The sequence below is a fragment of the Hemiscyllium ocellatum genome, chromosome 47, assembly GCF_020745735.1.
Source record: "Hemiscyllium ocellatum isolate sHemOce1 chromosome 47, sHemOce1.pat.X.cur, whole genome shotgun sequence".
In the NCBI taxonomy this organism is placed as follows: domain Eukaryota; kingdom Metazoa; phylum Chordata; class Chondrichthyes; order Orectolobiformes; family Hemiscylliidae; genus Hemiscyllium; species Hemiscyllium ocellatum.
In genome coordinates, this window is record NC_083447.1 from 18,194,799 (window position 1) to 18,209,473 (window position 14,675).

General features: G+C 42.3%; 1 protein-coding gene across 2 annotated transcripts in view; it reads left to right on the top strand.

The window, feature by feature from the left end:
• The window catches only part of LOC132836781 (neuroblast differentiation-associated protein AHNAK-like), a 138,957-nt gene that overhangs the window by 80,462 nt on the left and 43,820 nt on the right, over positions 1-14,675 (top strand). The window contains exon 2 of one of the 2 annotated variants that reach the window (XM_060856243.1): positions 10,471-10,602. The exons of the other annotated variant lie outside the window; for it this stretch is intronic. The gene's annotated coding sequence lies outside the window, so the exon portion shown is untranslated. The remainder of the gene's footprint in view (positions 1-10,470; positions 10,603-14,675) is intronic. 2 annotated transcript variants of the gene reach the window in all.

Here is a 14,675-nt window from a genome sequence, read left to right on the forward strand (position 1 = left end):
CCTGTTTTAGACACACACAGTCGGTGCTGGGACACTCAGTCCTGTTTTACACACACACACACAGTCCTGTTTTACACACACACAGTCAGTCCTGTTTTACACACACACACTCACATACACACACAGTCGGTGCTGGGACACTCAGTCCTGCTTTACACACACTCACACAGTCACTGCTGGGGCATTCAGTCCTGCTTTACACACACACACACACACTGAGTCCTGTTTTACACACACACATACACAGTCGGTGCTGGGACACTCAGTCTTGTTTTACGCACACATACACACATACACACTCAGTCCTGTTTCACTCACACACACACACATTCAATTCTGTTTTACACACACACACACACACACACACACACAGTCCTGCTTTATACACACTCACACAGTCAGTGCTGGGGCACTCAGTCCTGCTTTACACACACACAAACACACACACACACTGAGTCCTGTTTTACGCGCGCACGCACACACACACACAATCGGTGCTGGGACACTCAGTCCAGCTTTACAGACACACACACAGTCGGTGCTGGGACATTCAGACCTGCTTTACACACACACAGTCGGTGCTGGGACACTCAGTCCTGTTTTACACACACACACACACACACACATACACTCAGTCCTTTTTCACTCACACACACTCAGTTCTGTTTTACACACACACAGTCCTGTTTTGCACACACACACACACTCAGTCCTGTTTTACACACACACACACACATATACGCATACAGTCGGTGCTGTACACTCAGTACTGCTTTACACACACACTCAGTCAGTGCTGGTACACTCAGTCCTGTTTTACACAGACACACAGTCAATGCTGGGGCAATCAGTCCCATTACACACACGCAGTACTGGGACACTCAGTCCTGTTTTACACAGACACTCGGTCAGTGCTGGAACACTCAGCCCTGGATTATACACACACACACACACACACACACACACACACAGTCGGTGCTGGGACACTCAGTTTAATTTTGATAAATGTGAGGTGTTATAATTTGGTAAAACAACAAAGGGTAGGTCTTCTACAGTTAAAAGTAGGGCCTAGTGTTGTAGACCAGAGAGAGCTAGGGGTTCAGGTACATAAGTCTTTGAAATTCACATCACAGATAGACAGGGTGATAAAGAAAGCATTTATCATGCTTGCTTCATTGTTCAGATCTTTGAGTATTGGAGTTGGGATGTCATATTGAGATTGCACAGGATGTTGACGAGGCTCCTTTTGGAGAACTGTGTTCAGTTCTGGTTGCCCTGCTATAGAAAGTATATTATTAAATTGGTGAGGGTTCAGAAAAGATTTACCAGGATTTTGCTGGAAATGGTGGTATTGTTTTGTAAAAAATAGATTGGATTGGCTGGGTTTTTTTTCACTGGAGTGTAGAAGATTGAGGGTGACTGTCTCGAGGTTTATAAAATCATAAAGGGCATAGATAAGGTGAATGGCAAGGATTTTTTTCCCTATGGTGGTGGAGTTCAAAACTAGGGGTCATATTTTTAAAGTGAAAGGAGGAGGTTTTTAAAAAGATATGAGGGGCAACTTATTTTACATAGAGAATGGATCATGTGTGAAATGAACTGGCAGAGGAAATGGATGCAAGTACAATTGCAACATTTTAAAAAATTTGGATAAGTATGTGAATAGGAAAGGTTTAGAGGGATATGGACAAAATACAGGCACATGAGGCTAGTTTAGTTTGGGAACATGGTTGGTAAGGACTAGTTGGACTGAAGGATCTGTTTCCACATGGTATGACTCTATGGCTTCTGATAAAACATGGATAAGGAAACCACCTGCTTGTTACCACATATTGGTAAGAGTAGTCACCACCTAGTCATTGTGGATTCCAAGTTCCACAAGAAATCCCTTACATTTTGTTGTGTGGCACTATCACCGTGCTAAATGGGATAGACTTTGAACACAGCTTAAAAATGTGTTGCTGGAAAAGCGCAGCAGGTCAGGCAGCATCAAAGGAGAAGGAGAATCAATGTTTTGAGCATAAGCCCAAAATGTTGATTCTCCTTCTCCTTTGATGCTGCCTGACCTGCTGTGCTTTTCCAGCAACACATTTTTAAGCTCTGATCCCCAGCGTCTGCATTCCTCACTTTCTCCTAGTGGACTTTGAACACATCTAATAACTTAAGATTGAGCATCCATGTGGCACTGTGAGCCATCAACAGCAGTCGCAGCAGATTCGTTCCCCAACACAAACTGCCACTTTACCATTATAATCAAGCTGAGGATCAATTTCAGTTCAATGAAGCATGCAGGAGCAGATGCCAGGAGCAGCAGCAGACATCCCGAAAAGAATGTCAACCTGGTGAAGCCAGAAAACAGAATTACTTGTCTGCCAAACACATTAATAGGACATGATAGAGCTTAGCACTTCCACAACCAATGGATCAGGTCTGAGCACTGCAATCCTCTCAAGTTCAGTCATTAATGGTGATGGACAGTGAATCAACAAATTGGAGGAGGAGGCTCCACAAATATCCCATCCTCAATGATGCAAGAGCCCAACATCAGTGTAAAAGATAAGGCTGAAGCATTCGCAGCAATTTTCAGCCAGAAATGCTGAGTGGATGAACCATCTCCACCTTCGCCAAAGGTTCCCAGCATAATAGGTGCCAGTTTTCAGCCAATTCAATTCATTACAATGATGTCAAGAAATGGCTGGAGGCCCTGGTTACTGCAAGGGCTATAAACCCTGACAAAATTCCAACAATAGTTTAAAAGACATGCGCTGCAGAGCGGTCTGCACCCTAGCCAAGTTGTTTTAGTAAATCTACAATGCTGACATCTACATAATAATAGTCATAGAGATCTGCAGGCTTGACCAATTATGCATCATCACTCAGAGCTATCGACAATGTGTATTTACAAGATGCATTGCTAAAGTTCACTAATGTTCCTTCAATATTACCTTCCAGACCCAAACCACCACCATCTAGAAGGACAAAGGCAGCAGATATATGGGAATATCACTACCTGCATGTTCCCTCCAAGCCACACGCCACCTTCAAAATAAATTGACATTTATTTTGACCCAGTGACCCCCTGCCACAGGGTCAAAATCCTGCAACTCCCTCCCTAACGGCATTGTGGGTCTACCTATACCCTGAGGACTACAGTGATTCAAGAAGAGAGCTCACCATCACCTTCTCAAGGGCCACTAGGTGTAGGCATAATGACTGACCTAGACAACAATGCTCTCTTTTTATGAATGGAACTTTGAATCTGAAAATGAAATTTAGAAGGACAAGGCCATGGATCAGATTACAATTTTAACTGCAACTAAAAGACAGAAGGTAAATCCTGCTGTGAGTGCAGAGTAAGTTCCTGAGTCGGGTGAGACATATGATAGTTTTTTTGTAAAAGAGAAGATAACCCCTTTTTCTTCAAAGGAGGCATCTAAGCCCATAACTATTCTATGGGATACAGATGTGACTAAAACTCTACTGGCTGAGGATGGATTTAGTTTTCCCTCCACAGAGTTCAATGAAAATCAAAATGTTAGTAAATAGAACAGGTAGGGAGTATATCCTGGTTCCATTGATCCAAGACCAAGTGGAGCGTGCCATGTTTTCTGGACCAGTGATAGCTGGGGTAATAAAGACATTAGCTGTGGATGGAATTGAATTACCCCTGGAGGAATGGGTTGGCAGGAATGAAAGTTATAGCTCCATTTATGATTACAGGGAGTCTAGTTATAGTATCATAGAGTCATACAGCACAGAATCAGACCCTTCAGTCCAACTTGTCCATGCTGACCAGACATCGTAAACTGATTTAGTCCCATTTGCCAGCATTTGGCCCATATACCCCTAAGTTCTTCCTGTTCATATACTCAGCTAGATGCCTTTTAAATGCTGTGATTGTACCTGCCTCCAGCTTTCTCTGGCAGCTCTTTCCATACACGCAACCACCCTCTGCATGAACAAGTTACCCCTCAAGTCCTTTTTAAATCTTTCCCCTCTCACCTTAAACCAATGCCCCTTAGTTTTGGACTCCCGTATCCGGAAAAAAGACGCTATTCACCCTGTCCATGCCCCTCATGATTTTATAAACCTCCATATGGCACCTCTCAGCCTCCATTGCTCCAGGGAGAAAAGCTCCAGCCTATTCAACCTCGCCCTATAGCTCAATCCTGGCAACATTCTTCTCTGAATCCTTTCAAGCTTAACAACATCTTTTCAATAGCAGGGAGACCAGAATTGAATGTAGTATTCCACAAGTGGCCCCACCAATGTCCTATATAGCCAACATGATATCCCAACTCCTGTACTCAGTGCACTGACCAATGAAGGTAAGCATGCCAAACACTGCCTTCACCACCCTGTCTACCTGCGACTCCACTTTTAAGGAACAATGCACCTGCACCTCTAGGTTTCTTTGCTCAGCAACACTCCCCAGGGCCCTACCATTGTTACCTTTGCAAGGTAACCCTCTGAAAGTGAAATTGAGTGGTCCATCAGAGTGGTTCGTGAAAAGACTTAACTGATTTTAGGCAGAAAACTCCATGGTGTCCCATAAAAATGTTAAGAAGTTATTGTTGGGAAAATGGTTAGATAACTGCAGGGAAGAAGATATACTTGAGATTCAAGCTTCTTCCCCGCTGTTACCAGACTTATGAACACACCTCTCATACATTAGATTTGACCTTGCTCTGCACCTTCTCTGTACCTGTAACACTATATTCTGCACCCTGTTCTATTACCCTAATGTACTTACTCAATGATTTGGAGGTGCCGGTGTTGGACTGGGGTGTACAAAGTTAAAAATCACAACACCAGATTATAGACCAACAAGTTCATTTGGAAGCACTAGCTTTTGGAACATTGCTCTTTTGTCAGGAGAACCATCTGATGAAGGGGCGGCAGCCCAAAAACTAATGCTTTCAAATAAAGCTGTTAAACTATAACCTGATGTTGTGTACTTACATAATGTATGATTTGTCTGTTGGATGCAAAACAATACTTTTCACTGACTAGGTACAGTGGCAATAATAAATCAAATCAAATCAAAATGGTAAGAGTATTAGAAGATGACAAAGACAATAAGAGTGAAGGTAAACAGTTCTCACAGTGAACCCCCTGCAATCTGATTAGCTAACACAGAAATATTGGGTCAGAGCGACACTGTTCTCACCTTTAAAGAAAGAACATTGGGACCATCTTGTAAGACAAATGAGGGAGCATGGTACTTTCAAATAAACCTGTTGGACTATAACCTGGTGTTGTGTGATTTTTAACAAGGTTCATGAGGTACACCTTGATGCATTCCTATGCCCACATTATGCCCAAATAATGTAGAGTCAGGACCAATAAAGCAACCTCCTTATTGGTTGAGCCCATAGAAACAAGCTCAGGTGGGAACAAAGATTCTGTATGTGCTGGAAAACTGTTTGATTGAACCCAGTCAAAGCAGCTGGAGTTGACTGATAGTTAGCTCCTCATCCAGATAGATGAGTACACTGTCCAAAAGGTGCAGAAGGATACATGCAGTTACAAAAACAGCCAGTCCCATGGTTCCATGACTAATGGGGGGATAGCATAAATGAAATGATACAGTTTAATGGGGTTACAAAACAGAGACATGGGGCTGTGCAAGCCAATATGGTGTGACCAGCTATCTTGATTTTAAGGCATTGTCCCTTACTTTGACTATTTGTCCCATCTCTTGAATGGGCAACCTTTTGTCCTGTAATTACAGAACAACTTGCAGGGGAGATGGTGTGAATGATCTGAGTGGGACTTTTGTCTTTGAGCTGACCTGCTGTCGTGACTACAAAGTAGTAGTTGTGCCTTTTGCTTGCCTCCGAGCCACATGGTTACCAGAACCCCTCTCATCCCACTTTGTACCCCATTCACCCCCTCCTCCATTACCATCACCGCCACCGTCATCACCATCACACTCAACAACATCCATACCCTCTTCTCCATTCCTTCACCATCAATCCTCTCCAGGTCCCATGCTCAAAGCTTCCCTGTTCTGTTTCATAAGTATTCATCACCCTGATACATACAGAAATCGTTGAAGGTGATTGGCTAAGTTGGTAATGTTGTTAAAATGTACTAACTCCTCAGATTTGTTAACAGAGGCTTAGGATGCAAAAGCCAAGATGTTAGGTTACACTATTAAAAACATTGGTTAGGTCTCACTGGAGTACTGATCCAATTCTAACCACTGCACTTCATAATAAATGGTAAGGCATTGGAGAGGATGTGGAGATGATTTACCAGAGTGGATACTAGAGGTGAGGGATTTCAGTGGTGTGGAGAGACTGGAGAAGCTCAAAGTGTTGCCTTTATAGCAGAGAAAGTTAAAGGAAAATGAAAAGCAGCATAACTGTTTCCAGTGGCAGGAGTTCAAAGGCAAAACAGTGCAAATGTTGGGAATTGAAGGATCATTGACCTGAATTGTGAGTTCTGTTTCCGTCCACCAACACTGTCTAACCTGCTGAGTTTTTCCAGGCCTTTTTCTGTCCTGACTCGAGGTGCAGGTGAGTCAGTAAGTAAAGGACACAGGCAGAAGACAGTCGGCAAAAGGAACTGGGGGTAGATGAGGCTTTTTTAAAATTCAGTAAATTGTTGCAATCTGGAATGTGTTGTCTGAAAGGGCAGTGGAGGAAGAATCACACAATGATCAAAAGACAGTCAGATAAAATGCGAACGGAATAACTTTGCAACCTATGTTAGCTGTTTGCTCATCTACCTAATAGCAAATATTCTGACAATGAATGGGGACATGGAATTGCTGGTGGGGGCGAATTATAGTAGCTGCATTGAAAGAGAGAAAGAGATAGGTTGTTTTAAAAAAAAGAACTGGTTGTTAGTTAATGTCACTAAAGGACAGAATAAAAGTAAGAGCATTGGCATACTTTTTTGGTAATTTCAATTGTGCCTGGGCAAGAGGGGAGGAGAACCCATTAGTAAACATCTTCTGATGAATCTGCACTCAGGTGAAGGCAGTCTTTTAGAGTCGGACAACAAAGAGGAGAGATCTGAGAATGATGGAGAAACTCAAAGTCTGATGGCATCTGCGGCGAGAGAAAAGTCTGGTAACATTTTCAAGGTGGTCAGAGTGCCTGTGCCAAAAGAAAAAGAGCAATTATGTGTAATTCTTAGTCATAAAGAATGCTGTTGATTGTATGGAAGGCCAATGTGAAGCTATGGCGCTGAGACAGGTGGATTTGTTAGAAGGAGAAACCCATTCAGGGGCCTTATTGCATTTATAAGCTCATACAGGACTCAGGAATGGAAGTCAGGAAAGCTGTATGAATGGAGGTGAGGGTTGAATCAATGGGAGCCATGGACTAGATGAAGTTGGAAAGCGTATGGTGGAAATGGGGAGAGGTTTGAGGGTTCAAGGGAGAGGATTGGCTTTTCACTATGGGGAAATAGGAGTAGCTGCATAGATAGTTAAATAGAGCCAGAAGGCCATTCCAGCCTGTTCTAAGAATCTTATGTCACATAAATGTTTGAGCATAGCCATTCAGCCTACCAAGTTTGTGCTAGTTTCTTTCTCCATATGACTCATCTCATGTAATCCTACTCTTTAGTTGGTTCTTGCTTCATTAAACAACCAATCTTCTGCTACAGTTCTCTGTTTGAAGGTAAGTGTTCCTCTGTTCCTCCTTCCAATGGGAGGAAAGTTGCAACTTTCACTTCGGGTAGAGCAAGGAGGCAGGTACCAAACTCATCCCAGCCAGGACAGAGATCGACCCTGTGTTGGCACCAATCGAATCCACACCAGGATCCAGCCAATGGAGCTGTTCGTTGATTAGATGACAGATGGAGTCGAGTAAAACTATTCATGTTCTGCACCACAAGTAAATTCCCTGACCCTATCTATTTATAGAGTCATAGAGTCTCATAGAAATGTACAGCACGTAAACAGACTCTTCGATCCAACTCATCCACGCTGATCAGATATCCCAACCCAATCTAGTCCCAACTGCCAGCACCTAGCCCATATACCTCAAACCCTTCCTATTCATATACACGTCCAGATCAATGATTAAAAACAAACAATTACAATTTTTCAAGTTCATTCGTGGAAAGTGACTATGGAGTTCCAGCATTTTGACCCAGTGACGCTGAAGGAACTGCAATATATTTTCAAATCAGGATGCTGAGTGGTTTGGAGGGGAACTTGTAGGTGGTGGTGTTCCCAGGTATCTGCTGCCCTTATCCTTCTAAGAGTTAGAGGTTGCAGCTTAGAAAACGCTATTTAACGAGTCATGGTGAGTTGCTGCAGTGCATCTTGTAGATAGAGTCATAGAGATGTACAGCATGGAAACAGACCCTTCGGTCTAACCCGTCCATGTCAACCAGATATCCCAACCTAATCTAGTCCCACCTGCCAGTGCCCAGCCCATATCCCTCCAAACCTTTCCTATTCATATACCCATCCAAATGCCTCTTAAATATTGCAAATGTACCAGCCTCCACCACATCCTCTGGCAGCTCATTCCATACACGTACCACCCTCTGCGTGAAAAAGTTGCCTCTTGGATCTCTTTTATATCTTTCCCCTCTCACCCTCAACTTATGCCCTCTAGTGCTGGTCTCCCTGACCCCAGGGAAAAGACTTTGTCTATTTATCCTATCCATGTCCCTCATAATTTTGTAAACCTCTATAAGGTCACCCCTCAGCCTCCGATGCTCCAGGGAAAGCAGCCCTAGCCCGTTCAGCCTCTCCCTGTACCTCAGATCCTCCAACCCTGTCAACATCCTTGTAAATCTTTTCTGAACCCTTTCAAGTTTCACAACATCTTTCCGATAGGAAGGAGACCAGAATTGCACGCAATATTCTAACAGTGGCCTAACCAATGTCCTGTACACAGCCGCAACATGACCTCCCAACTCCTGTACTCAATACTCTGACCAATAAAGGAAAGCATACTAAACGCCTTCTTACACTTACGACTGTGCGTTGGTGGTGAAGGCAGTGAATGTTGAAGGTGATAGATGTATCAGTCAAGTCGGTTGCTTTAACCTAGAATGTATTAAGCTTCTTGAATTGGCGCTGCATTTATCCAGGCAAGTGGACAATATTCCATCACATACCTGTTGTGGACCTGCAGCATAGGCAGTCAGGAGCTGAATTACTCTGCCCAAATTTTGCAGCCTCTAACCTACTTTTGTAACCACAAGTGGCTGGTTCATATGTAAGCAGATTGTATATTTTAACATGTTGCTACCAGTAGTTTGCTATTTAAGGAGGTGTTTCTATAAGGAGCATCAGAAGAAAGAATATCGAGAAGACAGACAAGTGATGAAAATCGGAACAAAAACTCAATAATACCAACTTTTCATATAACACTTTTCATGCAATTTAATTTAAAGTGCAGGACAGCTGTGAATATCAAACCAAATTGAATTGTGGGCCATACAAGGAGACATTAGCAGGTCAGATAACCAAAACGTTTCATTAAAAAAGTAGCCTTTTGTAGTGAAAAAGCTGAATAAGTTAACAAGCCAAAGAGTTTTAGGAATGCAATCCCTTACTCCCAACTAGAACAGTTAGTTGAACTGAAAATGTTGGAATAATGAAAATTGTTCCAGTGATTTTGTAAAGTTGTGAAAACGGGACAAAAATAGGGAGAATCACTAGAGGCCATGGAGTGATGTGAAATTGAGTGAATAGAATTTTTGAATTGAGATTTTGCTTAAACAATACTTGATAGGTCAGCAAGCTTGGGGCATTGAGGTACAACCAGCAGACCATGTCCAGGGCAGGGAACCATCCAAATTCCAACTGAGCTCAAATGAGATTCAGGCCACTCAGGCAGTCTGAAGACTATGTAGACACAGGACACAGAATGTGTGAGTAGACATCTGGATTGAGTTATAGAGTCACACAGTCATACAACACAGAAACAGACCCTTCAGTCTAACCAGTCCAAGACAACTATAAGACCATAAGACATAGGAGTGGGAGAAAGGCCATTTTTAACATCCCAGCCTCCACTGCGCACCGTGGCAATGAATTCCAAAGTCCCACCGCTCTCTGACTAAAGAAATGTCTCCTCGTTTCCATTCTAAATTTACACCCTTTAATTCTAAGGCTGTGCTCACGCATCCTAGTATCCGTTCATAATGGAAACAAATTCCCAGCTTCCACCCTTTCTAAGCCATGCATTATCTTGTAAGTTTCTATTAGATCTCCTCTCAACCTTCTAAACTCTAATGAATACAATCCCAGGATCCTCAGCCGTTCATCGTATGTTAGGTCTACCATTCCAGGGATCATCCATGTGAATCTCTGCTGGACGTGCTCCAGTTCCGGTATGCTGTTCCTGTGGTGTGGGGCCCAGAAGTGGACATAGTATTCTAAATGGGGCTTAACTAGAGCTTTATAAAGTCTCAGTAGCACATCGCTGCTTTTACATTCCAACCCTCTTGAGATAAATTACAACATTAAATTTGCTTTCTTAACCACAGACTCAACCTGCAAGTCAACCTTTAGAGAATCTTTAGACGGTGCGCAGTGGAGGCTGGGATGTTAAATATCTTCAAGGCAGAGATTGATATTCTTGATCTCGCAAGGAATTAAGGGCTACGGAGAGAATATGGGTAAGTGGTGTTGAAATGCCCACCAGCTATGATTGAATGGCAGAGTGGACTTGATGGGCCGAATGGCCTTTCTCCCACTCCTATGTCTTATGGTCTTATAGTTGTCTTGGACTGGTTAGACTGAAGGGTCTGTTTCTGTGTTGTATGACTGTGTGACTCTATAACTCGCATATATATCCCTTTGTACTTTTGGCTTTATGAATTTTCTCACCATTTAGAAAATAGTCCATGCCTGTATTCTTTTTTCCAAAGTGCAAGACCTTGCATTTGCTCAAGTTGAATTTCACCAGCCATTTCTCGGACACCTAAACTGTCTAAATCTTTCTGCATCTTCTCCACCTCCTCAGAACTATCTGCCTGTCCGCCTAACTTCATATCATCTGCGAACTTTGCCAGATGCCCCCAGTCCCCTCATCCAGATCATTAATATATAAAGTGAACAGCTGTGGTCCCAACACTGAACTCTGCGGAACACCACTTGTCACTAGCTGCCATTCTGAAAAATAACCTTTTATCCCAACTGTCTGCCTTCTGTCAGACAGTCAATCCTCAATCCATGCCAGTAGCTCCTCGAACACCACAGGTCCTCACCTTACTCAGCAGCCTCCCATGAGGCACCTTATCAAAGGTATTTTATAAATCTAGGTAGATAACATCCACTGGGTTTCCCTGGACTAACCTACTTGTTAACTCTTCAAAGAATTCTATCAGGTTTGTCAGGCACGACCTACCCTTACTAAATCCATACTGACTTGTTCTAACCTGACTCTGCACTTCCAAGAATTTAGAAATCTCATCCTTAACGATGGTTTCTAGAATTTTACCTACAACTGAGGTTAGGCTAATCAGCCTATAATTTTCCATCTTTTATCTTGATCCCAAGACTATAATCCCAAACTAAATTAATCCCTCCGGCCTGTGCTTGGCCCATATCCCTCCAAACATTTCTTATTCATGTATTTATCTAAATGTCTTAAACATTTTAACTGTACCCACATTCACCACTTCCTCTGGAAGTTCATTCTACACATGAACCATTCTCTGTGTAAAACAAAGCCCTCATGTCTTTTTAAAATTTTTTTGCTCTTGCCTTAAAAATGTGGCCCCTAGTTTGAAATCACCCACCCTATAGAAAGACACCTATCATTCACCTTATCTATACCCTCCAGTTTTATAAACCTCTCTCAACCTCCTATGTTCCAATGAGAACGGTCCCAGCCAATCCAGCCTCTCCTTATAACTCAAATCTTTCATTCCCAGAAACATCCTGCTAAGTCTCTTCTGAACCCTCTCCAGCTTAATAATATCCTTTCTATAGCAGGGCAATCAGAACTGGACTCAGTATTCCAGAAGAGGCCTCACCAACATCTTGTACAATCTCAACATAACGTCCCACCTCCTGTACTCAAAGATCTGAACAATGAAGGCAAGCGTGCTAAATACCTTCTTACTCACCCTATCAGTACGTCATGCAAAGAATTATGTACATGATCCCCTAAGTCACTCTATTCTATAACACTACCTAGGGCCTTGCCATTAATTGTATAAATCCTGCCCTTGTTTGTTTTTCTGTTTGGAGAGGCCATGTGTGTAGTGTGCATGGAATCTTGAGATTGAGTTTGAATACACATGTTTATTACAGATTGCCCAGTCTGATATTCACTAAACCAGTTGCAGGTAAAAATCTTACAGCATGGAAAGAAGCCATTCAACCCATTGTCTCTGTGATGGTAGAATAAATGAGCTGTACATTCTAAATCTACTTTCCAGCATCTGGTCTGCAGTCTACAGGTTCCAGTGCTGCAGGTACAGATCTCAGTTCCTTTTCAATAACTTGAGGATTTCCACTTTAACCACCAAACTCGGCAGTGAATCCCAGGCACCCCTACCACCCTCTGGGAGAAATGTTTTCCTCATGTCCTCTCTAATCTTAATACTATTCACATTAAATCTTTCGCCCCTGATAATTTACCTGTGCACTTGGGGGAAACATGTCTTCCTCATCCACTGTATCTAAGCCCCTCACCACTTAGTCAGCCCTCAGCCTCCTCTGTTTTAAGGAAAACAGTCCGACTGACCCGTCTGTCCTCATAGCTGCAATTTTCAGGGATGTGTGTCAGAGAGTCTGCTGTCACAGAAATCCCCTCCTTATTTTTCTGCTGTCCCTTGCCACAACCCACCCATCTCCAATCACTCTTTTCTTCTCTGTACTCAATATTCCTTACTCCCAACTAGAATAGTTATTCAGTGAATATTGAGCTGTCACTGAGCAGAATGTCTGATGCTGAAGGCAAGGCACTACACAGCCCTCTGCTCAGGATGGAGGTGGATGAAGAGAGAGTGTGGAAAACTTTTACACCATTTGAGGAAGGTTTGGAGTCTGCGTCATTGGCAGGAAGTAGCCCTGGAAATGGCAAGGTGGTGACTAACATCCTCAATATCTTTATTTAAATTAATTTATCATTCACGTCAAGGACATAAATTAGAACCTAGTTCGCTACAGGATTAATTCAATCAAAACAAATTCACAGAGAAAAAGAAATAAAAGAAGTTTTACAGTGGCTACAAGAGTGTCGAGTGGTACAGTGCTATTGTTCCTACTGTTGGGCCAGAAGATCCGAGTTCAAGACCCACCTGTCCTGGACATGTGTCATAACATATCTGACAGTTTGATTAAAAATATCTACAGTGCCTCTCCCTTCTTTTGTTTCATCCTTCCTCTCCCTATCACATTCCCAGAATCTGTCTGTTAAATTAAGGCAATCCCAATTTATTCAAGGCCCTTCCAGAGTCTATACCTGGCTTATTCCATTCCGATCTTAATACAGAGAGACACCCGGGGATACATGACATGGATGGAGGATAACTTTTAAATAGGCTGAGATGGACTTTGAGAGATGTTTGATTGGTGATAGAGAAGATAAGAATGCTCATGTATACATTGGAATTCAAATGAATGATGAAGATGTTGGTACAGAGATTCTGTTTAATTTGTCTGTAGGAGAGAGTGGAGAAGAACCGGAGAGAGTGAGATAGAGAGAGGTGGATGTAGAGATGGATAGAAAGAATTGGCTGATTGGGAGATGTTTGGAGAGATGGTTAGAGAGATAAAGAAGATGGAGAGATGGACTGGAGAAATGAATAGATGGATTGAGAAATGGTTAGAAGGGTGGACAGTGAGTTTGAAACAGACATAACATAAAAAGTGCTGAAGAAACTCAACAGGTCTGGCAGTATCTGTGGAGAGACCAACAGAATTAACATTTTAAGTCCAAACTGATTCTGACAAATGAATAGAGGGATGTGAAGAAAGCAAAAGAATTATGTTTCTTGCACCTTCTTTGAATTTATGGGAGCTTGGGTAACCTTAGAGTTCCACAATTGTTTTCTCCATAGAGACACTTTGGCCAATCAGAATCGCCCTGTTGTTCTGATAACTTGAAATGTGGTATTCTTGCATCTGTCCTGATAAGTACAAGACAAGCTGCATCAGCAACATGTCCCACTCCTCAGCAATATCAACGTTATTGAAAATTGCGGTTGGCAAGTGCAGGCTTGTGATGACGATACAAAAGGAACAAGTCATCAAAAATCAAAACATAGTTTTAGACATTCAATAAAACAACAATAAAATATAAAATAACCCAAAGACTGCACAAAACTAAAAAGGTCTGCATTTGTGTTTTGTAGTAAAGTTCATAGAGCATGTGTTATCCGATTGAGTTTGTTAAATTCTCCATGATTTACATACTATTTAGAAGTTTTATGAAATGAAGAACTGACCTGTCTTTTAATCTACTCTTTCTTGATCTTATTTGGCAGAATTTCTGATTAATTCCATCAAACATTTACTTCTGTGTGGCTGTGGCAAGAGATAGGGGCAATGGGAGGTGGGTTATATGAGTTTGATGGCCTGCCAGACAGAACATCAAACATGGAAACAAAGTTTATGAAGATCCAGACAATTGTTGGCCCTTCCCTTCTGCTCCCTGTCACAACAATGTTAAATGAAGGAAGTGATGTCTATAAAAGCAACAATGGCTGCTCAATGGAGCCAAGAATTTATTTAAACT